Source organism: Tamandua tetradactyla, chromosome 6, assembly GCF_023851605.1.
Source record: "Tamandua tetradactyla isolate mTamTet1 chromosome 6, mTamTet1.pri, whole genome shotgun sequence".
Taxonomy (NCBI): Eukaryota; Metazoa; Chordata; class Mammalia; order Pilosa; family Myrmecophagidae; genus Tamandua; species Tamandua tetradactyla.
In genome coordinates, this window is record NC_135332.1 from 163,551,283 (window position 1) to 163,577,956 (window position 26,674).

Genomic DNA, 26,674 nt, shown 5'->3' on the forward strand with positions numbered 1-26,674 from the left:
AAGGGGATTACATTATTGTCTGGGGTAATTGACCCTGACTATCAGAAGGAAGTAGGACTGCAACTACATAATGGAGGTAAAGAAGAGTTTTTCTTGGAATATAGGAGATCCCCTAGGGCGTCTATTAGTACTACCATGCCCTGTGATTAAAATCAATGGAAAACTGCAACAACACAATCCAGGCAGGACTACTAATGGCTCTGAAACTTCAGGAATGAAGGTTTTGGTCACCCCACCAGGCAAAGAACCACAGCCAGCTGAAGTGCTTGCTGAGGGTAAAGGGAACATGGAATGGGCAGTGGAAGAAGGTAGTGATAAATATGAACTTCTACCACGTGATCAGTTACAGAAACGAGGACTGTAATGCTGTTTTGTTCATGTTATACTATTTAGGTTGTAAGATATCAAGTTTAGAAATAAATGTTGCCCAAGGATTTGCACCCTATTCTGGAGAAATTTAATGTGTTTCCAGTATATGCAGGACAATTGAGTATTGTCAGGTAAAAGAAAAAAAATGTGTGCTTATTTGTTTTCATTTGGAAATTAAGTATGGTTTAAGGTGATATATATATAGGTGCCAAGTTGACAAGGGGTGGACTGTCATGTTTAGGGACATGTGTCAACTTGGCCAAGTTGTGGTACCTGTTTATCTGATTGGGCAAGTGCTGGCCTGTCTGTTGCAATGAGGACATTTCATAGGATTAGCTGCATCCACAGCTGATTCCATTTGTAATCAGCCAAAGGGGAGTGTCTTCTACAATTAGTGATGCTAAATCTAATTACGGGAAGCCTTTTAAGGAGGATTCAGAGGAGACAGGTCCCATTCCTGCTTTGGCTAGTGAGCCTCTCCTGTGGAGTTCATCCAGACCATCCTTTGGAGTCGTCGGCTTCACAGACTGCCCTGTGGATTTTGGACTCTGCGTTGCTGCGGTCACGTGAGACACTTTTATAAATTTTATATTTATGAGTGTTCCATGTTGATTCTGTATCTCTAGAGAACCCTAACTAATACACTGCCCTCTGTCCTCCTGCAAGTGCCTCCCATTAGCCAAGCCCAACCAGAAGCTAGAAGGCAAAGGATCCAGTTGCTTTAACCTATAAAGTACAATCTCCTTAAATTCTGAACACAGTGATGACGAGTATTGTGGAATTTACAGGGGGAACAAAAATATTCAGCACAGAAAGTAAAGTCCAAACTGTTTTCTTTGACAAGCAGAGGCTGACGGTGGCCTACTAGAGATTGTGGGAACTAGGGTGAAATAAGGAAATTGGGAGAGCTTGGAAATTAGAAGCACCGCAAAAAGTGGGTCACCACGATTAATACAGACAGTCCTAATTAAGTAACAGAATATAGAGCTGGGTAAATGGTGGAAATCAGATGGGAGGCAATGGGACATGAACCCATGATTGAACAGGAGAGTTTTAATGAAAAATAGAATCAGAGAGAGGAACTACTCTCTAAGAAAATAGAATTGGCTTTAGAGACCTTTTGTAAAATATTGTATTAGTTTGCAAGCTGTCAGAATGCAATATACCCAAATTGGAAGGGTTTTTATAAAGGAAACTTAATAAGTTACAAGTTTACAGTCATAAACCTATAAAAAAATGTCCAAACTAAGGCATCCAGGGAAAGATTCCTTAATTCAAGGAAGGCTCATGGGTCTAGAACACTTCTGTTAACTAGGAAGTCATGTGGCTGGCATCTGCTGGTCCCTTGCTCCTGAGCTTTGTTTCAACCTCTGTTCTTGTAGGAGTTCCTCACTTTGCTTCTCCAACATTGGCTTTCATCTCTTGGCTTCCCTTGGCTCTCTCCTGGTTCTGGTTTGCTTAACATCTCATGGTGACATCTGCTGGACTCCAAGCATCTCCAAACATCTGTGTCTCTGTTTTCCAAGTGTCAGCATCTATGACAGCTCTAAGCTCTCCCTAAAATGTTTCCTCTTTTAAAGGACTCCAGTAAACTAATCAAGACCCACCTGGAATGGATGGAGTCACATCTCCATCTAATCAAAAGGTCACACCACAATTGGGCACTCCACATCTCAGTGAAGATAACCTAATCAAAAGTTTCTGTCCTACAATATTGAATTAGGATTAAAAGAAATAGCTGCCCCCACAAGATTGGATCAGGATTAAAACTTGACTTTTCTGGGTACATAAAAGTTTCAAACCAGCACAAATATCTATAGATTATTCATAGAAGAAGGAGTTACTAAGACTGCAGGGGTCTAAGATATATTTCCTAACTTTAGGAGCTTTCTGAATTGCTTAAACAAAACAGGTAAGATGTAATTCAAGAGGACAGTCTACCTGGCACATCCTAGGATCTTATGTCTCAGAAGTATCTCCTGAGATCCCTAATCCTAAACCTAAAAACCATTTTGACATTTCTGTCAACAGGATCCTCAAATTCTTGGACATCACATCCATCATGCTTATGAAGTACATATATTATGCAAATATATTCTCATGTTCTACTTAAAAAATTACAAGTAAGTGGGTTATTGTAAGTGAATTTTAATCAAATCTCAACATGCAATGCAAAACTCAAAATTTTATTTTCAATCACAATCAATTCAATCAAGAAAAAGGTCATTTGCTCAACAAATAATGATTAGTCTAGAAATGTGTCTCTTCATTCTCTCTTATATATAAGTGCCCCTTATATACCACTTATATACCACTTCATTCAGAAATCTTTCAATAGCAAGAGCCATAAACCCAACTCAGATTAGTTAAATCAAGGAAGGAAACTGGGAAGCCCTGGGCTGCAGCTGGATTGTGGCATGTCTGAATCCACAGCCCGAAAGGGGCCTGGCTTCTTCTCCTTCTCTGGGTTCTCTTTGAAGGAGACAGGCTCTCTTCCCATGATGGGGTAAGCCCATACTCTCATCCTTTCCATTTACCAACTTCAGTGAAAAGAGAGTATTCCAGGCTGGCTGTGACACAATTTCCTGTGACACAATTTCCTTGCTGTCTCCAAGTGACTTGGCCATGGGTTCATGCCCACCACTGATGTAGGAGTAAAGGTGAGAAGGGGTGTGAGCAGAAACTCCATTTATATGGAATCTCTCTTTCTTTCCCTTTTTCTATCTACCTACCTATCTATCTATCCATCTATAAAAATAAGATGCATAATTGTTTGGAGTAATTGTGCTTTAAATTATGTTGATTTGAATTGAAAAGAAGGACTGAATTGGGAAAAAAGGAAAGACATGAAAAGGAATAAAAGACATAAGTGTGCCATTACTCCACCTTCATGGTAGCCAGGTGACTTAATACATCACAGTTACTCGGAGCACTCACCTGTGGAAGTCCTCGGTCTCAATCTTGTTCTCCTACCCAGTGGCCTAAGACCATGGCATTTTAGATATAAATATCATGAGGCACCAATACTCATCTTGTTTAATTCTAAAGTGCCTCCTACACCCCTTCCATCCTTCTGCTCCATCTCACCTCCCAGTTTCTCAGTTAATTTTGGAATGCAAAATTGTTCCTTTCAAGTGTGTCATCCTAGGGAAGCTGAAATATGTCAGTGCTGCAAAGATTAAATAAATTTGCAGTTCCATATCTTATCTCAAATTTAATTTACACCTTGCAACCTATTCCACAATATAATGTGTTTATTTTAACATAAAATAATGTGTCTCCCATGTCTTTAAGTAAACTAGTTACAGAGAAATACAGGCTTCAGTATCCTGTGCACTTACACCTCCTTGGCACACTTCTCTGAATCCCTCAATCTAATGGACAAGTCTGTATTTACTATTTCCCATAGAAACCAAACATGGGTAAAACCATGGGGTTCTAAATAAACCAATCCTATTGTGCCAATATCTTTCATATTCTCTGAAATTTCAGCTCCCCTGAGTGTTTTCATAATTACTAGAAATTTCCCAAATGGGAAACTTACAATTATAGTTTTCCAAGAAGAAACTGCCCTAAGGCATTTCAAATTGATATACTGTCCATGTTAATCTTATTGTCTATTTAATTTTTATCAAAGTTGACATTTTTGATGTGAAATAGGCTTTTTAAATTTGGATCAACACATTGCCATTAAAGTTACACATGACATTTAGCAATTTGACAGTTGTACTATCATCCCATTTGAGAATGTAAGATTGTAAAGGCTACAAGAATAATTATGCGTATATATTTTTTTCTGTTGATTCTGCTCCCTCAGAGGAATCCTTTAGACCACTGTTCTCTTTGACCCTTTGTTCTATCTGCAGGGAAGCTCCTTCTTGTCCTTTACTTTCCTTGGTTATTTCTTATGTGGGTCTTAAAGACCATGCCGTCCTTTGGAGCTCTGTAGCCTTTGAAGACTGACTCTTTTTCTCTGAAGATTTACTGTGATGCAGTCCCTTCAAAAATTCTGTACACTTCTGATCAATGTGCCAGTAATCTCACGCAAAGTTCTTTGAGAGAAAGGGTTCTCAAACCTGATGTATTTCCCTGCTCTCTTGCTCCATCTCTTTCTTGCTCTCTCTCTCCCAACTAAATGATGAGTGCTTTGAGACTCTGGGATGGTAGATGGGAAACCTACACTCTTCATCTACTCTTTGCCCCAGATCACTCTATTTAAATTTAAAAAGTTTTATTAGAATTTTTATTCGATATCTTCTCACATCTCATCTTTAACTATTTGGGGTATTATAGCGCCGCAAGAACCCAATTTCTGGATTCTATTCCCTTTCAATTCTGCTTGGATACTGGACAGTTCTTTTTTGATATATTATGTTTGATACCTTACCAAAGGCAGCCAATAATCGACAATACATACTAAAGCTCATCCTAGTCAATCGTATTCCCTGAAATTGCAAGTTAAATCAGCATCTATGCTAATTGAAGCAACTGTTTTTCCAGCTGCTCTGACCCAATATAACATGGACGATTCATTTGCCATATGGCCTGGTCTCTGATATTGACTTCCTTGTTGTCTGATAACTAAGTCAATACCACATATTATAGCTTTACTTCAGAGCAGTCTGATTCAAAACACCTAATTTTTATATTAGTCGAGCTGGGTATAAATAAATGTACCTTCAAATCATAGTGGTTTCACTCACTGAAAGCTTAATTCTTCTTCACATCATGGTGAAGATGAGGTTGGGCAGCCTTCCTCCTTCTTGCAGTGGTCCCATGTGGAACACAGGACTTCCTGGGTTATCATCGAGGGGAATGGGGAGCTGAAGGGTTGCACACGATGATTTCAAAGACCACACATGTAATTAATGCATGATTAATTATTAATGTCTCCATCCCTCTGGCCAGAACACAGTCACAGGGCCTTATCTAATTGCAAGGCAAGCTAAAAACATAGCCTTTCTGTGTGTCCAGGAAGAGAAAATGCTGTAGGGAGCACTTGTCGCCTGTGCTATAGACAACTGCAAACCAGTGGATAAGTGTACAGATTCTGATTTTGCTGTCTATTGGTCCATGAAACCTTCAGCAAGTTACCTAACTTCTGTTTGCTTCAGTTCCTTTCTCCATAAAATGAGAATAATGAAAGAACAACTCCATCAGAGGGTCATAGGTTCATATACACAAAGAAATTAGAATGTTGTGGTACCTAGTAAGTGCTATATAAGGTTATATAAGTGTTATATAGAAAATTGTTGAGCTGTCGGTATAGAGCACTTCATGGTAATTTGCAAATGTGCCATTTTTAAATGTCTATTTGACTAGTAAATCCAATTTCTTTTTTAAATCTTAGCCCACATGGCTCTTAGACCAAAGTAATGTGTATCTTCACGACTCATTTTGTACCATTTTATTTTAGCTCACATCAATTTTAGCTGATTTATTTTAGATTGTGTGCTAATACAAAAGGCTGAGACAAAAGTGAAAGTTCTTCAGATGGGGCTAAAGTGGTTCTCACTCAAGAAATACTCTCATGAAATCCTGTAGAGGCATTATTTGATTAATGACTGTCAAGTTTACCAGGAAATGAGTCTGCATGAAAAAACATTGTTTCATTCATAAATTTATTTATTCATTTACTAAAACTTAATAATCACTTAGCCTGTGCCAGATGCTGAACTAAACAACAGAGTTATAAATAATTGAATCTCCCTATGGCAGTGGGAGCATATTGTGTGCCTTGTGGAATAGAATGTGTTATTATCCACATTTTTATAAATGGAGAAATTTGAATTTGAAGAAGCCCCATCACTGCTCTACCTACTCCACTTAGCATAGTAAATGATAGAATCAAGATTTGTAATCAGAGTTATCTCATGCCTTTATCCACAATCTTTCTGCTCTACCACCATACCAATCACAGCATTGGTAGGAAGCAGCTGGCACACTTAAATTGGATAAGCCAAGAAGAGTTTAACAAAGGGATTGCAAACAAAAGTGTGGGCAAAATGTGGGGAAACAGGGGGGATAATGAAGCACCCTAGGGATAGTAAAAACTGAGCAAAGTGACCACCTCTAGGCCTGAAAGGAAAAGAAGGTGAGTGTTTAACTTTAGCGGAAGCCAAAGAGAGAAGGCTGCCTCTCAGTAGAGGAGAACTTCAGTCCCCGGATATAGCCAGTACACTATGATCCCACACTGCAGGAGCCAGGGCGATAAATGCTCAAAATTTCCCTTCTTTTGATCTCCTGCCACTGCAAATTGGATTTAAAGGACAGAAAAGAGAGCTTCTAGTGAAGTTCCAAGCTGAGAATCTGGCTGTTTTGCTTGCTACTTTAAATGGTGAAACATTTGACTAGATAAAGTATTCTAGGTCATTTTTCTTAATCTTTTCTTCCTTATAGCATCACCAGCCTTCAGTTTCTTATCACAGCTGTCATTGGTGGTTAACGTCTGTGCGGTATTGATGTCTAAAAATTTCACGGATGGGCATCTGCTCCACTGTCAGCTTGGACCATTTTTTCACAGACCAGTTTTACAGGCAACATAAATGATTAATGGGGCCTGCGTGGTGAACTAGCAGCTCGTTTGGTGTTTCTGACCTAGGTGCTTTAAAACTCATTACAGGTACCTACTGAAGCTTTTCTAATGGATTTGAAATAGATTTCACTATTGTTAACGTGATTCTGCTCTTATGCGATCTTGATTTTTGTGTTCCTTGTTTATGTGCTGTTATTTGTCCTTGTTAGGCACTATCAATCGACTTAACATTTTTTTAAAAAACTCCGTCTACATTCAGGGTGACAATTTAGCATGTTCCATTTAGAAAACAAGGCGCTTAGTACACAGCTACAATATTTAAACGATGGACGTTCAACACTAGATAGCACTTCTTTAAAGTGGAATTTATGCTCTTAATATCACAAGTAAAGCCAGGTCTACACTAAAATAGTGCCCTGGAATACTACCTGTAATGGACATTGGTAATTTGCTCAACAATTCTTCTTTGCTGGTCGTGATGGGGCTGGCAAGTGCATTGCTCTGCCTCTCTCCCTTCTTCTTAGGCACTAGGCTGGCCAAGTAGATCAATGTCTTCCCCCTACCCCTGTGATGGGTTCAGGAATGGGTATGTGCCTCAAGCATAAGGCCAAGACATTTGTTTTAGGTTTAATAGAGGGATGATGGGAGAGATTATGTCTCTTCCTCCAGGATTGCGAGCAATAAAGGTGATGTGCATTGGAGCCCTGCTGGCCATCCTTCCTTCTTACATGGGGAAAAGCACCTGCAGTAGGAGGGCATGGGAATAATTCATAAAGATAATCACCTGCCTTAGCACAGAGAGAAAAACAAAAATTTTTTTGCTATCAATTATGTCGCTGGTGGATAGTATAGGATTTTTAATCTTCCTGCATTCCTATATGATTCATTTATGCTAACGTGGACTTCTATCTTTGAAGCTTTCAGCACCTCTTAGCTTAGGAAGGACTGTAATGGGCATTCTTGATGGGCATTCCATAAAAACTGCATTTGGTGGGTAGGAAAATTGGGTTGGTATTAACAGAAGAAGGAGGAATGAATGTGAATGAAAGAAAAAAAAAACAGAAAAAAAGACGATTAAAAATGATAAACAGTAAGTCACCAAATAGGGATTGAAAACCAAATTATAACCAAATGTGGTTGCTTAAGGAATTAAAATAGATAAAAGGCAGACTGTAGGTATTATCTTTTCTAAGATTTATAAAGTGTTGTGCTATAAAAATCAGGGGTCCAGAGGGACTGATGATAAAATGTCATAGAGGGTCATTTAGAGAACTTGCATACATTATAAAATAATTCAAACAAATAAATGGAATTGCACACTGAAAAGGAACAATTATATGATGTCCTCATATACCTGAATATGCACTAGACCTGAAAATAAAACATTATTTGTGGTAACAACTTTGTCACTAACAATGAAAAGCAATGTAAACTTAAAGTAATACCATATCACATAGGAATCAAATCTTTCTGTTTATTCATATTTAAAGCATTACATTTGTTTAAGGAAATCTCATTATTAAGAGGAGGCAATTAAATGGAGAAGATCCAGAAAGAAAGAAATATATAAGATTAGACACCAGGAAAAGTGAGTGTGTTATTTTCCCAAAGTTATTAGTGAATAAAGTATTTCACAGAAGGATGTCTAGATTGATGGAACATTCCCTGTTCAGTGACAAAACTCTTAAATAATGTTAACTATTTGGGAGGAAAGCTTTATAAATTGAATTCTTATAATTGTACTCTTTCTTCAAAAGATTATATAAACACGACAACATCTTCAATAGTTGAGTGATTATTGTGAACAGCATATTATTATTTTATTATATTGCATTATAAAATAAAGATGTTTTGAGGATTTACATGATGTTTAGAGCCTTTTCATGATTCCAGAATTTTGGCATCCAAATTTCAGAATTTTGGCATCCAAATTTAATATTCTTTCTTTCCTTTTTTTTGCCTTTCTTCCAATTGAGTTGCCACTTATCTCTTTCTGTTCTGCTTGGATGTCTTGAGGATCTCAATGGCTCATCACTACATCTTGGTTCTCCTGTTTACTGAGGAAGAGGAATTGTGTGTGTGCTGGTTAAACAATAAACATTAATTGGCTCACAGTTTGAGAAGTCCAGCAACAGAAATTGGACTGAAGTTTAACAAGATATCTACAAGGTTGCTTTCTCGATGTCTCTGACTCTGTTTTTGTCTCTCTCTGTCTCTTACTTTAATTCATTTTTTGTTTCTCACTGTGTCCTGGGTACAGAAGCAGCCTCATGTTTGATGTGAAAGACTATGCTATTATATGTGTGTGTATACACGTGTACATATAGTATATGTATGCATATACTCTACTTAATGTGTGCATATACATACATATATTCATGGACATATAGTATAAAGTTTAAAGTAAGTGTACAGTATAAAGAAGTAAACATTTGTTAATTGAAGATTTAATAATAGAAAATTAGAACTGCATTTATATACTTGAAGATTAGCGAAGTGAATGAAAGAGAGAGAAAGAGTTCAAGACAAAGACCTTGATACAGACATTGTAGACTGGTGATAATACTAAAATTCAAATTCTGAAATTTCAATTATAGAAGAATTTCCATGTATATATTGAAAATTATTTGAAGAAATATTTGGCCTGTGCTATACTCTACAGCACTTCCAGATCACATGAACTAAGAGGTCTCAGCCATGACAATTTAATGACTTTGAGCAAATGAATGACTAATGCAATTTATATTTGGAGAATGATTTTTAGATAATAATTATTCATCTTGTCTAACTCATCTCTGTGTCTCTTATCACACTGGCCCAGATACTCAAAAAAGACTTGCTGAAAAAATGACTGTCGACCTTGCAAAAACTCATAATACATGGCTGGCTGCCTGGCTAGCTAACCATATACATGGGTTTATTGATAATTGTGTTGGGAAAAATATTTCATTGGTATTTCAACCAACTATAAACAAATACACTTCATTTATTCAAAACATATTTGTTGAGCCTTTAAGATGAATATATAAAAAAATAGTGTCTGCTCTCAAGAGGTCTATAGGGCGTTTGAAGAATACAGTATACATTATGATACCTGAGGTTTGCTTATTTCTGCAACATTTGGCATCATAGCTCTTTAAGGTGTCAAATGAAACTGGAATCTACAAAATTTTATAATGTCATTTCTCATATTTATTATCTACTTTCACCAGGAATAATTGATGTAGTTGTAAATTCTAGAGTAAACACTTTTACTTTTGTTAATTATTTTGCTGCTTTAAAAGAGAAAAATCTTAGTAAAAAGATAAAATAAGACTTTCCAAAGGTTATAAAGTCAATTCACAATAAACCTAAAATTTAAGAGCATATTTCAGGATTTTGTATTCAGAATTAAACTTCTACTTTGCTTGCCAAGTTCACTTATTCATTCATTAAATATATTGATTATACCATAGTATTATTTAGTGATAAGGAAATTGTGTCTAAATTCTTTTCAACTTTGTACATTCTTGTTCTGTGAATACTCTGGTTCAAGATCTCTGTTTGTTTATTCCAAATTATTAAATATCTGATTGCTGGGATAAGTCCACTATTCAGAGGTAATTAAAAAAATAATATGCAAAATTTGTCTATGATGTATATTCTGAGAAATTATCAAAATGAATTATTAAATAAGTCACTTTTTTTGTTACCTGGACATGCATACAAATCAATGGGTGATGGCTGAAACCGCCCATAAGTACCATATATTTCCCCAAATGTACCGTTAATCAAACTTGTAAACTGTAGTTTAATGTCTATATTTACCACTAGATTCTAAGCCCCACAAAGCATGGAAGTATATATAACTTACTGTTCACCACTTTATGTTAATGCCACACAAAAGCAACTGACACATAGTAAGCAGTCGATAAATAATATTTGAATGGAACATAATTGAACAGATGAAGCAGTGTGGAAGTCCCTTCAATCATTTATGAGAAATATAATGAAAAACTGCTACATGCAAAGGGAGTGAAACTGCATCATGGAAATTAATTCTAGTCCTTGATATATTTTATTTATATGTGTATGTATGTGCACATATATGTGTGTAGTCACTTTGATGTCATCTTTAGAGTATCACAGGGTTGAGTGCTGAGAATGAGATGAGATATAATAATATAGATACATATGTATTGGTTACTTACTATGGCCAGGAAATAGTCTATGTGCTTTACATATATTAGTTCATTTCATTCTCACAACTTCCCATAAGGTGGATACAATTTTATCCCTATTGTACCAAAAAGGAAACTTAATCTTATTCTATAGGTACTCTAAAACAAATGGAAAACAATGTTGCCTTTATAATTTGACCAGCTTCTCAAAGGACTACAGAAAAAAATAAAAATCCTGGCCAGAACTTGTTAAATATGCATCAGTACAAACCAGTTCTCTCAATCAAATTACTTCATGCCGCCTGCTTCAGAAAAAAAGGCAGTTTAATTAGGGTGGTCTGTATTACATACATGGAGTCTATTCCATTGATCAATTTTCTTTGTAAATTTAGGCTTGCTTTTTGTATTGTAGAGTGGATAGAAATAAGCTAGTAAGCAGAAAATTGCAAATTGTATCAAACTACTCCGAGGTTTCACATATACCAAAGAATTCCACAGAATCAAGTTAAATCTAGGAATAACAGGTAGAAAATAAAAGATCCTATCACAGGGAAAGGTAAAGCAAGGTGAACCTTTCCACTGCTCTTTATGAAGATGAATCTCAAGCTTTCTCTCGATGTAAAATGGAAACCAGCTCCTGAAAATGACTGACAAAGAAACCAAAGGAGTTCAGTCAGTAGCACAAGCCTGTTCTATCTGTAAATTGAGGTATAATTAAAATACAGTTAAATATACACATTTTGGCATGCAATTCAGTGAGTTTTGGCAAATGTATCCACTACCCTTACCTAGATACAGAGAAGTTCCACCACTCCATAGTTTCCCCAAGTCCCTTTGTAAGTAACCCCTCCAACCATAGAAAAGACTCTTCTGATTTCTATGACCATAGATTAGGGTTGCCTTTTCTAGAATTTTATATAAATGGAACCATTCAGAATGTACTCTTTTGTATCCCATTTCATTGCTCAACATAATATTTTTGAGATTCGTCCATGTAGTATCGTAACTTTATATTGGTATCATAATCTGTTTATCTGTTCACTTGTTAATAGATATTTGGGATATTTTCAGTTTGGGGCTATTGTGAAAAAACCTTCCCTGAACATTTTTTTCACCAGTTTGTCGGGTGTATGTTTTCATTTATCTTGGGTAAATACTTAAGAGCAGAATTGCTATCATGAGTAGGCATTTGTTCAACTCTATAACAGAGTGTCAAATCATTATCCAAAGTAGTATGTTCCATCTTACACAACAACCAGCAAGCAGGTGAGATCCAGTTTGCAGCTTATCCCAGATGATGCTTTTTTTAAAAAAACAATTTTTATTGTTAAATATGACATATATACAAAGAAAAGGGGAAAAAAGCAGTGATTTTCAAAGTATATTTTAACAAGTAGATGCAGAAGAGATTTCAGAGTTTAGTATGTGTTACAATTCCACAATTTTAGGTTTTTACTTTTAGCTGCTCTAAGATACTGAAGACCAAAAGAAATATCAATTTAATGAATCAGCTATCATTTTAAACCCTACCTTCTCTGTGTAACTCCATCATCACCTCTGACCTTTCTCCCACTCTAAAAGAAATATCAATTTAATGATTCAGCAATCCTCTTAAGCCTTACCTTCACTGTATAACTCCACCATCACCTCTGATCTTTCTCCCACTCTTTAAAATGGGCTATGACCATTCTAGCTTTTTCATTTTGGAAGAGACTGCTGATAATATGGGATAGGGAGATGGAAATAATTGATGTTCTGGAGGGGCTGGGCCCTCTGCATTTCAGGGCTTATCTGGTCCAGGGACCTATCAGGAGGTTGTAGGTTTCTGGAATGTTACCCTAGTGCATGGAACCTTGGAAGAATCTTATATAGCACCCTAGGTGTTCTTTAGGATTAGAGGAATGGTTTCGGTTGGCATATGGCAACTTATGGTAGGTCAGCAATGTTTAATTGAAGTATGCCTAAAAGTAGCCTCCATAGTAGCCTCTGGACTCTATTTGAACTCTCAAGGTAAGCTATTTCAAGGTACCTGAAATAAGGTATCTCAGCCACTGATACCTTGCTTGTTGCACTTCTTTTTGCCCTTTTAGTCAGGATGGCATTGTTGAAACCATGGTGCCAGGGCCAGACTCGTCCCTGGGAATCATCTTCCACACTGCCAGGGAGACGTTCATCCCTGGATGTCATGTCCCACATAACAGGGAGGGCAATGATTTCACTTGTAGAGGTGGGCTTAGAGAGAGAGAGGCCATATCTAAGGGACAAAAGAGGTCGTCTGGAAGTAATACTTAGGCAGAGCTGTAGGTAAGTTAAGCTTCTCCACTACATACATAAGCTTTACAAGAGCAAACCTCAAGATCAAGGATTTGGCCTTTTGTTTGGATGTCCCTAATGTTTGACACAGTATCAGAGGTTTCCCCGGTGGTAAAGTTTAATAGTTCCATATTCTTTCTCCCATCCCTCAGGGAACTTTGCAAATACTTTTCGATTATCTGCTTAATATACTCTAGGATGTATCCAGGCTTTACATTAAGCTAACAGGACCAAAGACCCTCATTCTTATTCTGGGCTTCTTGTGACTGGATTGTTTAAATAATCTATCCAGACACATTGACTTAGATTATGTGCCACAAAAAATTTAGGTTCTGGACAAAATCAACCTTTCTTCCTTTGGTCTCAAAGAGTAGATGAGGTTCTAAAATATAGACAAGGACCTCCTTAGCCCTGTGTTCTGAATTACCTTAATCCCAACCTGGTCAGCTTCATTCTCAAGTGCAAATACCAGGTTGTATATATATAAAACAGCTTCTCAAAATCTAGAAATAATAGTTACCACTCCTGGCTAAATGTAACTGCTGTAAGAGCTTACAATCTAGGCCCCTGTTTTCTTATAAGTATTTTCTAAATAAGACCATACAATAATTGCTCTTTTGTTTCTGGCTTATTTTGCCTCACCATATGTCCCACATGTCCCACAATTTCATTCACAAGGTTGCATGCCTTACAACTTCATTCCTTTTTGTAACAGCACAATATTCAATCATATACACCATCGTTCGCCAGTCTATTTCTCAATCAATGCATCCTTCAGCCACCTCCATTCATTAGGCAGCATGTATAATGTCCAAAGTCCACAATCCATCAGCACTCTCAATTTTAGATAATTTCCTTGTTCCCAAGAGAAAAATAATCAATAAACACACCCTCACCAAATAGAAAATCTAAACCTCCCCTTAGCTCATGTCCCTCCCCCCATTATTTACACCTGGTGTTGCTGTGATACTATTGATGTTTTCCTGCTAAACATAGCCCATAACATGCAATAGCAGTTTTCCCCCTTTACCCGAAACCTGTACACTCTTTATGCAAGATTCATATCTTTGAAATAGTTCATTCAAGAACTTATTTATATCTGTAGTGTTAATCGGTGGGATACATGGGTCTATACAACCTCTTTCAATCATGTTCACCTTCAATATGGTAATATTACTTATAGACACACTAGTGAACAACCTTCACTTCTATCTATTCCCTTACATTTGAGTTGTACCTCATTAGTTAACCAGTCACCCGTCTCTAGTGTCCATGTATCTCTAGGTCCCCTACATTCTGTATTATAAGCCTCTGATTTTATGTTTAACATGGGCATAGAAGTGGGATCATACAGTATCTATCCTTTTGTGTCTCCAGCTGACAGTTTTGTCAATGATTTTACAGTTACGTAAGACACTTTTATAAATTTTTAATTTGCAAGTGTTCCCTGTTGATTCTGTTTCTCTAGAGAACCCTAAATAATACAACTTCCAATTTTGTTCTTTTTCAAGATCGTTTTAGCTCTTTTAAGGCCTTTGAACTTCCATTTAAAATTAGATTCTCAATTTTTACAACATCAACAACAACAAAAATCTACTGGAATTTTAACTGTTTTGACTCTATTGATCAATTTGTAGAGAACCTTAGCAATATTTATTTAGACTTTTAATTTTTTTGGTTATGTTTCATGGTTTACAGTGTAGATGTCTTCTATACACTTTATTAAATTTATCCTTAAATATTTTGTGCTTTTAATTTTATACAAAATGCTATTTCATATGTTAACATTTTCAACTGTTCACTGCTAATGTACAGAAATACAAAATGATTTTCATATTGACCTTGCATTCTGTGGCCTTGATAATTTTTTTATAAGTGATAATATGAACAGATATATATATATGGAGAGAAATATTAGGATTTTCTATGTTCAAAATGTCTCTGTAAATAAAAAGTTTTACTCCTTTTTTTACAATCTGAATGCTTTTTTACTTCTATTTCTTCCTTTATTACACTGGCTAGGATTTTGATTACTCGTGGTGAGAGTATGTGCATTGCAGGGTGTGGTGTTCCATGAATGTCAATTAGGTCAAAGTGTTCAGGAGTACTTCTCAAATGTTCTGCATCTTTACTGACTTTTATCTATTTCCTTTTCTTTTTAATGCACGGACAGGCATCAGGAATTGAACCCAGGTCTCCTACATGGCAGGTGAGAACTCTGCCACTGAGCCACTATCGCACTGCCCTCTATTTACTTTTAATTTACTTTTAACTATGTCCTGATTTTTAGGTAGAAAGCATTCAGTAGTTCATCATGAACTTTGTTGTTAGCGTTATCAGATTAAAGACATTTTCCCCTTTCAGTGTTATTTTTTTGTGTCAAAATTATGCTGCCCTCATAAAACAAATTTGGAAGTATTCCTTACTATTCTACTTTTTGGAAAAGTTTATGCAATATTGGTATTTTCTTTCCGTAAATGTTTGGTAAAATTCACCAGTGAACGCAAATGGATCTGGATATTTATTAACACGAAGGTTTTACTTACAAATTTGATATCTTTAATACATATGAGTTATCTAATTTATCCATTTCTTATTAGTTTTAGAATCTCTGTTTTTTAAGAAATTTGTCCATTTTATCTGTTTTTAATTGTATTGGAAAAATGTTTTTTATAACAGTCACTATCTATAATCATTTTAATATCTGGAATATATATAATAATATTTCCTCATTCTTTCCTGATATTTATGTTTGTGTTTTCTCTCTTTTCTACTCTGTGTGTTTGGGGAAGGTATCAGTCTTGCTTGGAGTTTATTGATCCTTTTGAAGATGTGTATTTATACGTCATGGTTTTTTTCTGTTGTCTAGAATTCATTAATTTCTGCACTGACATTTATTATTTCTTTTCTTTTATTACTTTGGTTTAATTTGATATTGTTTTTCTATTTTATTCAGGCTGAAGTTTAAGTCATTGATTTTCATTCTTTCCTCTTTTCTAATATTAAATGTGAAAGTTATAAACTCCTTCTAAACACACTTGAACCACAACTCACAAATAATGTTATGTCAAAATTTTATCATTCCATTAAAAACTATTTCTGTTTACCGCTTGTTATCTTCCTTAAGCCATGTGTTATTTAAATGTGTCTTTCCTAATTTCCAAAAACCTGGGGATTTCTATATATTTTACTGATTTCTAATGTAATTATTCTGTGTTTATAGAGTATATTCTGTTGGGTTTACAGACCACAATTTGTATCGTTTCAATTCTTTGAAATCTAATGAGACTTCTTGCATGGCCCAACATATTGATCTATCTTGGTGAATTCCCCGTGTGCATTGCAGGGTGTGGTGTTCCATAAATGTCAGTTGGGCCAGAGTGTTTGGGAGTGCTTTTCAAATATGCTGCATCTTTACTGACTTTTATCTATTTACTACATCAGTTGTTGGGTGAGGAGTGTTAAAAATCTCTGGTTATGGATTTGTCAATTTCTCCTTTTGTTTTTGTCAAATTTTGCTTCACATATTTTGAAGCTGTGTCATTAGATTTATATACATTTAAGATTGTTTTATCTTCATGAATTTAGCCCTTTCTTCTTTACTGATAACCACCTTATCTCGAAGTCTAATTTGTCACACCTTAATATAGACAGATCAGCTTTTCAAGGTTAGTGTTTACATGACAAATATTTTCCCTTCATTTTACTTTCAACCATCTGTGATTTATATTTAACACGGGTCTTTTTAAAAATATAGTCTGGAAAGTCCTGTCTTTCAATTAAAATATTTGGTTCGTTTGTATGAAATATAATAATTGATAAGTTTGAGTACAGGTCTAGCATCTTGCTATTTTCTATTTTCGTATTTCCTGACTTCTTTTGTTAATCATTTAATATCCAGTCTCTCTCTCCTATTCTTCTTTTAGCTCTACCTTCTTGTATCATTTTTAAACAGTTGCTGAAAGGAATTCAAATGCATCTTAATTTTTTTTTTGCAGGCACCAGGAGTGGAACCCAGGTTTCCGGTATGAATTCTGCCACTGCGCCACCAATGCACTGCCCCAAATGCATCTCTAATACAGTTTTCCTTTAATTAGTATTTTGTTCCTTCTTATCTAGTGTAAGAAACTTGCACAGTATAATTTCATTTACCTCCCTCCTGTACTTCATACTATTTTATATATACAACTATTATAAACCTGATGATATATTGCTATTATTTTGCTCTTAATAGTCAATTGTCAAAGAATTAAGAAAACGATCTTTGATATTTATTCACAATGGATACAGGCTGCCATCTTGGAAGATGGCTGCCATTGAGGGTAAGGCAACTCTCTTCAAATCAGGCAATTCCTGAAGTAGGGTGATGGTGGAGGGCTCTTTGAAAGCAGCACTCCCAACAGTTGGAGTAGTAAGATTTTTATTCCTGAAGGGGTCTATATTGTGTATCACAATGTTTCCCATGAATATTAAGTAATAGCAGGGAAGTTTGGTATCCTTTTTTATTGATTTTAATAAGATTGCCTTTAGTATTTCAACATTGGGAGGGTAATTTGTTTTATAATACACATTTTTATCATACCAAGGATCTTTTTTATATTTACATTTTACTGAACTTTTTCTTTAAGTCAGAACTAGTCACTAGATGTTATCCCATGCCTTTCCAAGATCTATTGAGATGATCATAACATTTTTGTCTTTCATTCTATTAATGAGAACAATTATTGAATAATCTTTCTAATGTAAATAATTGAAATATTCCTGAAATTGCTTTATAAATATGCTGCTATATTTAAATTTTTCATCTTAAACATTTTTAAAATATTGATGCTATATTTAAAATTTTTGTAGCTATATTGCATAAATTTGTTTTCTTTTATATTCTATATTTGTCATGTTTTGGTATCTGTTATATTAACTCTAATGATTGGGATATTTTGGGGGTTATGCATAAAAATGGCCCCTCAAAGCTATCCATATTCTAATTCCCAGTACCTGGGATATGTTTCCTTCCATGGCAAAAGGGACATTGAAGATGTGATTAAATTAAGGCTCTTGACATGGGAGATTATTCTGAATTTTCTAGGTGGACCCCATGTAATCATAAGGATCCTTATAAGAGGGAGACAGGAGGTCAGAGTCACAGAAGGCAATGTGATTACAGAAACAGGGACAGAGAGAGATTTGAAGATACTATGCAGCTGGCTTTGAAGATGGAGGAAGGGGCCAGAAGCCAAGTGATGTAGGTTCCTCTAGAAGCTGGGAAAGGCAAGGGAATGGATTTTCCCCATGGCCCCTAGAAGGAATGCAAAGAAAACCTTGATTTTAGCCCACTGAAACATATTTTAGACTTAATAACTCCAGAAGAGTCAGATAATAAATTTGTGTTGTTTTAAGCCACTGAGTTTGTGGTAGTTTGTTACAGCAGCAGTATGAAACAAATACTTGTTTATACTGATAACATATTGATGGACACAATACACTGAAACTTCTCTAAATTCACTCCACATTGCCACAGAATTTCTGTTATTTTAACTATAATTCCCAGATACAAAATAGGAAATCTCTCCCTTTTCTTGTTTGCTAGCTGCTGGAATGCAACACACCAGAGACGAATTGGCTTTCAATAAAAGGGGATTTATTTAGTTAACGTATAGTTCTTCAGAGGAAAGGCAGCTAATTTTCAACTGAGGTTCTTTCTTATGTGGGAAGGCTCAGGGTAATCTCTGCTGGCCTTCTCTCCGGGCCTCTGGGTTCCAACAACTTTCCCCGGGGTGATTCCTTTCTGCATCTCCAAAGGCCTGTGCTGTGCTGCGAGTGCTGACATGATGTATGCTGAGCTGCTGTTGCTGTGCTACATTGAGTCTCTCGTTTAAGCACCAGCCAATTAAGTCAAACATCATTCACTGCAGCAGGCACGCCTCCTAGCCGACTGCAGATGTAATCAGCAACAGATGAGGTTCATACGCCATTGGCTCATGTCCACAGCAATAGATCTAGAGATGTTCACCTGGCCAAGTTAACACCTGAACCTAACTACCACACCAAACAGAGTTCTTTAAGAAAGACGACAAAAACATGTGTTCGCATGTATATTGGGGGTGACACTAAACACCTAATTCTTTGTTGTCACAGCTTTACTCTATTTCCACTCCTAAATTGTGTAAAGGGTAGCTCACTAGCATTTCTGAATTGTTCCTTTTCCCAGATTAGACTAAAAGTTTCCCTGTGTTCACAGGTGTTTTTTAGACGCTCCTCCTTTGAACCAACAGCATGGCTTAAAAAGAATTTGTACGGTAAAAGAGTTTTCTGATCTTTGGTCTCAAATGATAATGTAAGCAGTAAAGTACAGGGACTTGATCCAACACTTCTTTATATATATATATATATATATATAATGTATTTTTACTTCCTTGTATCAAGAAATAGGTCATGCTTTACCAGGAATGTAGACTAACTGGTTTGATGAGTTTCATTTATTTTTCAAAAATAAATGAAAAAGAACAGAAAGCAAATGTTTTCTTTAATTTTGGCTTTATTAAAACATACATGACTAATGCTTCAGTTAAATATTTAAAAATACATTGAAGAATAGCTATTTCATTTGAAGGAGAAAAAGAAAAAAGATGGGTTTAAAATTTGGCTTTGTTATAACAACATACTGTGAGCTCTAGCTCTGACTAAGGAAATACATTTCCTACCAGCCTATTGCTTTCTGGGCCATATAACTTCCTGAGTCAGTTAGTCTTGGAACTAGAAATTTCTCACACTTTTTCCCCCAAACTAATTTTATAGAACATGTTATAGTAATTTCCCATTGTCATGTAAATCAGAGAGTCAGGGGGCTGGAAAAAGCAGGAAGAAAGGCAGTTCTTATATTGTTATTGCTCTCTCTCTCCTTTTTAATATAATTCATCATCCTGTTAAACTGATATGTATGAAGTATCTACTGTATGCATTATTCTGAGATGCCAAGCAAACATAGACGCTAAGGAACAGTCCCAACTTGAAATATGCTTTAGAAAGGGGGGAAAATCTATTAAAGAAATTCAAAATCAAAAGATTCAATTTTTAATGACTCTTTTTGACTTACAAATTAAACAAATATGCATGCCATGACAAAACCTTCCCCCACTCATAATTAAATCAGACTTACGAATAAGATGAGCATTCTTCCAGGTTTACCTAAGTATATTCCAGTTTCAAAACTGAAAATCTGTGCACCAGAAATCCCTTCAGTCTCAGGCAAAATAGGATGACTGCTCACCTTACTTATAAATGACCAGATTCAGGTCAATTTAATTTAAAAAGTACTTACAAGGTTTTACATATATGCCTAGCACTCAGCTAGGAATAGTAGGCAGTACATGAACTAATTATTATTCTAACCAAGAGTTTGATATTATCGATAAAGTAACACATTCAGTTAAATGTTTTAGTTTTATCTTATCTCTTTATTTGAAAAAGCAACAAGAAATTCCAATGCCTTATACTATTTTAATAATAAAGAAATGCAAGCCTTCACACCATCCACTTCTCAATAATAATCACTTTATCAATCATTTCTTGCTTGTAGTACGTCTAGCCTAATTGCCCTCAAAATGCAAGCTGAACACAATTTATAATTACTAAAGGAACAATAGCTTTGAATTATTTCACTTTGGGACCTTGTATCTATATTTTTAAGCCACAATGTGATTTAATATCTGCTTTTCTACTGATTTAGATTAAATGTTTACGGACATGAGAGAAAGGTATTTTATCATTTGTTTTTTCAAGAATGCTGCTGTTAAAGTAATTTGAAACTTAAAACACACACCCATTTATTCACTCCACATATGATCTATTTTGCTTTCCCGTAACTAAGATGAAAAGTGGTAAGCTATCATTTGGCTTTCAAAATTGCACTGTTTTATTGCCTGCATGAAGTGAGGTCTCCATTTCAATTTGTCCACTCAGCATTACACATTCATATTTCTTCTATTTCTGTGTCTTATTTTTAAATAATGGTTTACAAAAGTTAACAGATCTTGACGTTATCTGCTATGCTGAATTTATCTGTGATAGGATGAGATTTATCCCAAATTAGAATCCCACATCTTACCTAGTCACTTACAGTTATCATAAATTCTCAATGAAGACTTGCTAAGGAAGCAACCCAAGTGAAATAACTCTATTTACTAATGATATTAAGGTTATCATTAATAATAAATAAATAAATAAATAAAACATATTAGTTCTCACTCTGAGCTGGAGTATTTATACCTGTTTATCTCAAGACATCTCAAATTTAACACGTTCTAAAAGGAACTAACTTCATTTTGTTTTTCCCTAAAGCTGACCCCTTCCACCTCCTGTGCATCCTCCTCTCTGTAAACGGCTTGAGCACCCCACCCACCCTGGAAGCTGAGAATTCAGTCATGATTCCCAGCCCCTCTCCACTCCTTCGCAATCTGCCATCAAGTCCTCCTTATTCTGTCACAAATACACCTGGAATCCATGCCTTCTCTCCATCTCTTTATGCCACCTTAGACAGACCACCAACATATCTTTCCTGGACCAGCACAATAGCCTTCTAATGACTTAGGCACCACTCCTGCTCACTCTAAATACACCCAGCATTAAAAGTATGTTTAAAATATTAAATTAAGGCCATAATTCCTCTGTTTCAAAACCATGTAGCAGTTTTCTGTTGCACTCAGTATAAAATAAAAATTCCTGACCTCAGCCCATAATAACCTGCCTGATCTGGCTCTGCCTGCTGGTTCAGGCTCATCTCCCTGCATTTTTCCCCATGGATTGCAGTGGCCTCATCCCCACAGATCTTGCAAACAAGGTAAAGCTCTAGACAGACAATGGCTTCATACAAATGCTCCTTCTCCAACCAAAGGTCACCCTTCTTTTTGCATTGACTAAATGCCACCTCATCAGGATGTCTTCCCTGACCATTCCACCTAATGAGCTAGCATGAGACTGTGAATTTCCTTCTGTCATTTATTAGGATTTACAACCCTTTGCTTAATTGCTTCCATATTGTTTTTGGTTTGTAGCCACCACAGGAAAGTAAACCCCATGAAACTAGAGTATTGCCCCACTTGTTCACACTTTTATTTCTAGCACCCAATATAATGCCTAGAACAAAAGAGGTATTAAATTAGTTCCTGTTACAGAGTAACAGTAATCAATTTTTGTTTATAAAGGTTAAACACTTTTTGCCTTGTATCATTTAATCTTTAGCAAAATACAGATGCTATTAATAGCGCCATTTACAAATGAAGAAACTGATGCTTACAGAGGTTAAGTAAGGTGCTTGTGGTCACACAGCTAAAAAGTGCCAGAGCCAGAGTTGAACCACATCAATCTGTTCCAGAGCCCAGATTTCTGGTGGCCCTGAGAGCTTGCAGAAGACTTTGGAGAGCTGGGACAGATCATCCATGAACCTTGAAGGCCCTCTTCAAGGTTCATGGATGGACCTCTTCAAGGTTAGGAATTGAACATGGTTTTTCCAAGTCTACCATTACTTCTATTATTTAGCTGGAATTCCTCTAACAAATGGGGGGCTGCATGCTACATATGTTTCATATGTTTCTTATTATGAGTGATTGAACTTACTAAATAATATAGATCACAAAACTCAGATAGGAAATTTGGATAGACTTAAGAAAGATAGTCCGAGTAACAAGGGAAAAGTGTGGACTTTCTGCTTTCCCTCCTCGTGCTTATTGATCAGGATTCCTCCTTTCAACTAGGTTATAAGAGCAATCATTATCTTCTTACAAGCTCATTAACAGCAGAGATCATGCGTTTTTTTGTTTTGTTTTGTTTTGTTTTGTTGGCATGGGCAGGCACTGGGAATCAAACCCGGGTCTCCAGCCTGGCAGGAGAGAGCTCTGCCTGCTGAGCCACCATCACACCAACCGCATTTTCTATTAGAACAAATTATATTAATTAGAAAAGTAGTTAAATCTCCCTACAGAGATATTAATTGAGATATCGTACATTTTCCTGTGTAAATCTTAGGTGTGAGGGCTTTAAAGCAATTTTAGCAATCGTTGGTAGAGTTGCCATAAGGCAACACTTACCAAAACACCTAAAGCAATTCATTCACTCTCCCACACACCCTTTCACTGTCTCCTGCTTACTCTTTAAGGATAGTCTAAAAAGAGAAAAGCGGGGACAATATATAGGGGGCAATAATGGAAGAAGTTAATTTTCAACCTAAATCCTATTATCATGCCTATATATTAACTGGAAAAAGCAAAGCAACCGCAATGAATATAAATACAGCACCTTTACAGACCTGGGCAGGCTAATCAGCCTTGAACCATAAATCAGAGAGAGCCAGTGCAAGCCGGAGATCTCCCAGGATAGAGAACAAGAGCATGAGGACAGAAAAGGAGTTCAAGCTTTAGAGAGAAGCAAATAAAAATGGCTGCCACAACACACTGGCTTATGATTGGAGTTTGCTGATAAATGGGAGCCCTTAGTAGATTTAGATAAGAAGATGTCGGCATATGAGGGAAGTGCTGATTCTCCTGGTTGATGAGTAGATAGGAAGTCAGTTACCTAGGAATCCTAGATTTTATTTACAGAATTTTTATGAGGAGGACCTAATGTCCCCAGCAGGAATCTATTTGTATGAAGGATAACCTGCTAGGAAACAAGATAACCTAAGAGAATGGAGAATTGAACCACATGAGAAGCTCAAGCTTAATAGACAATGAAGGAAAAAAGCAGGGAAATATTTAAAGGTATGATCCTCCTTCTTTCTCTAAAATACAATACTGGAAGCTAAGCTGGTAATTTGGTAGAGAAAGACACTACAAAAAGAAAGAGGAGCCAGCTAAGAAATTGGAAGGCAGCGCTACTTGGCATGTCTCTAGAGAGGCCCTTTCAGCATGAAACACAAACAGGATTTGGCCCTTTGAAGACTACAGAAAATCCAGTGGAGCTCTGCCACATTTAGAGTTCCTGCCCCTTAGAGCTACCACTAATGTTGGTACCCAAGGAGCCCTGGTTGCTTTCCGAGCCAATGACTCTGAACTCTGAAGGGGTAGAACCAAAACAAAAGATGGCACAATTGTTCTTGGAGAAACAGGAAGTAGCTCACTCTTTTCCTTAGTAGATGGAGCCAAGAAGACTAGGAGGAAGTCGATTTACCCTCAAGAACTCCAGAAATAATTGGGGAGCTGGAGTTCTGAAAATGGGATGGGGAAACAACCAGGCTCCACTAACACCCCGCAGGCTGTCATGCCCTAGGAAAATATCGATCACAGATAGTGCATGTGCACATAAAAAAATTGTGTTTCCATAAAAACAGTGAGAATATTATGGTTTAACGCAGGGAGGTAAAGCAAGCAATGTGAAGGAATTTGAAAGTTATGCCAATGTTTCATATTACACAGAAGTACAGGTTGAAGGCAAATGTTAAGGGTGAATAAATAAGACAAAGGGGTGTCTGTGTGTGTGCTTGATGGCAAATTAATCACGTATTCCACCATTGTCTGCAAAAGTGCCATCTTCTTTGAAGAAAGAAGCTGTGACTAGCTATTCTTAGTCATCTTTGATTTCAGGCTACTAGTTTAGACATTCTTGCTCTTTTGTCCTTTCATTACACTCTACAGCAAATCACCAACCCTTGAAGAATCCAGCCATCCATCTCCTCTATGACTGCCCTTGAATTTGACAAGTGTCACTGGAAAGGAAAAAACCCAGTATTGAGCAAATTTATAACAGTAGCAAATTGTGTTCAGTGCGCTCAACTGAGCACCCTCAACTGAGCCGTAAGCATGGATTGGAGGTATTACTCTGTTTTTCACTCCCCTTCATCCCAATAATTCTTACTCTACACCTCTCAAATATCTTCTCCCTCCACATCCTCCACATCTCACTCCCTCTCAGCAAATGACTTCCAGTCACCCCCCAACTTAACAGAGAAAACAGAACCCACCCACGGAAGTTTGCCTCAACTTTTATCTCGAAATAGGCAGATGCAATCAAATCAACTTCTGACATTTACTCCTTCCATTGTTTCACAATCTTATTAGGAACCTACCCCCATCATCAGTCAAACATGTGAAAGACTGTATATTCTTAGCTATATATTTGTGTGTATTTACCGATAGGTCTATATCTATACCTATCATCTTCCATCAGATCTAACTTCTCTTCCAGTTACTACACTCTTTTTTCTCTTTTTCACTAAAAAAGTTCACATTTCCTCCTCATTGAAATGATTCTTGATAGGTTGATCCATTGAAATTTTTCTTGATAGGTCATGAATAATTTTCACATTACTAATATAAAGCATACCTTTCATCAGTATCTCACTTTATCTATTAGTCTCATTAAACAGAGCTTTTTTCCCCTTAAAACAGCCATTTCATCTAGCTGCTCTGATGCCTCTGCTTTTGATTTTCTTCTTCCATCTCTCTTGCCACACCACTCCCCATCACCAGCTTACACCCCTCCAGAAAGCCGATGGATGGTGCAGTTCTCTGGGACTCTGTCCTGGCCTTTCTTGCCCCATCCGATTTCTCCCGGGCTTCCATTCCTGTATACATCTCTAGCCCAAACCTAGCTCTGAGCTCCGAACTTAGATGTCCAGTTGCCCGCTCAGCCTTTCCATTTAGATTTCTCAAAGCACCTAGAACTGCTTGTACAAAGCCTAATTCCAGATCCTACTCTGGTTCTCATGGGCGTACATCTAGCAGTTATCCTGAATCCTTCCCTTCCCGCAGCCATCATCCAGTTCTGCCAATTCTAATTTGAAAACAGTTTGTAAGTCCAACTCCTCTCTGTCCCGTAGTGGCACCATCATTTTCTGTCTCTAATAATGAATAAAAATAGAATAACCTTCTGATTGGTCTCCTGAATCTAATACTGCCCCTCTCCTGCCACCACTGCCAGTCCTGATGCATTGTCCTCATTGTAGTCAGTTGGCTCTCTTTAAAACCAAAGTCATGATTAGGATATGAAGCTCTTTGTCTAAGGCCCTTTAATAATTCCCTTTTGTCTTGTGAATATAGCTCAAAAATAAATCCCTTAATTCTACTTTTAAGGCCTTGCATAAACAAGCTCAGGATTACTTCTTGCCCCTCTCAAGCAATCATCTTTACAGCCTGTTCTAATTTGCAAGCTGTTGGAATGAAATATACCAGAAACAGAATGACTTTTAAAGAGGAGGAATTTATTAAATTGTAACTTTACACTTCTAAGGCTGTGAGAATGTCAAAATTAAAACAAGTCTATAAAAATGTCCAAATTAAGGCATCAAAAGAGGTTACCTTCACTCAAT

At 36.5% G+C, this 26,674-nt stretch overlaps 1 long non-coding RNA gene across 1 annotated transcript; it reads left to right on the forward strand.

Annotated features, from left to right (window-relative positions):
- Positions 1–835: 835 nt before the first annotated feature.
- On the forward strand, positions 836–25,052 carry LOC143686472 (uncharacterized). Its single transcript, XR_013177179.1, has 4 exons — positions 836–935; positions 15,551–15,586; positions 17,376–17,402; positions 25,002–25,052. It is a non-coding gene; the product is annotated as an uncharacterized LOC143686472 (long non-coding RNA).
- Positions 25,053–26,674: the final 1,622 nt, after the last annotated feature.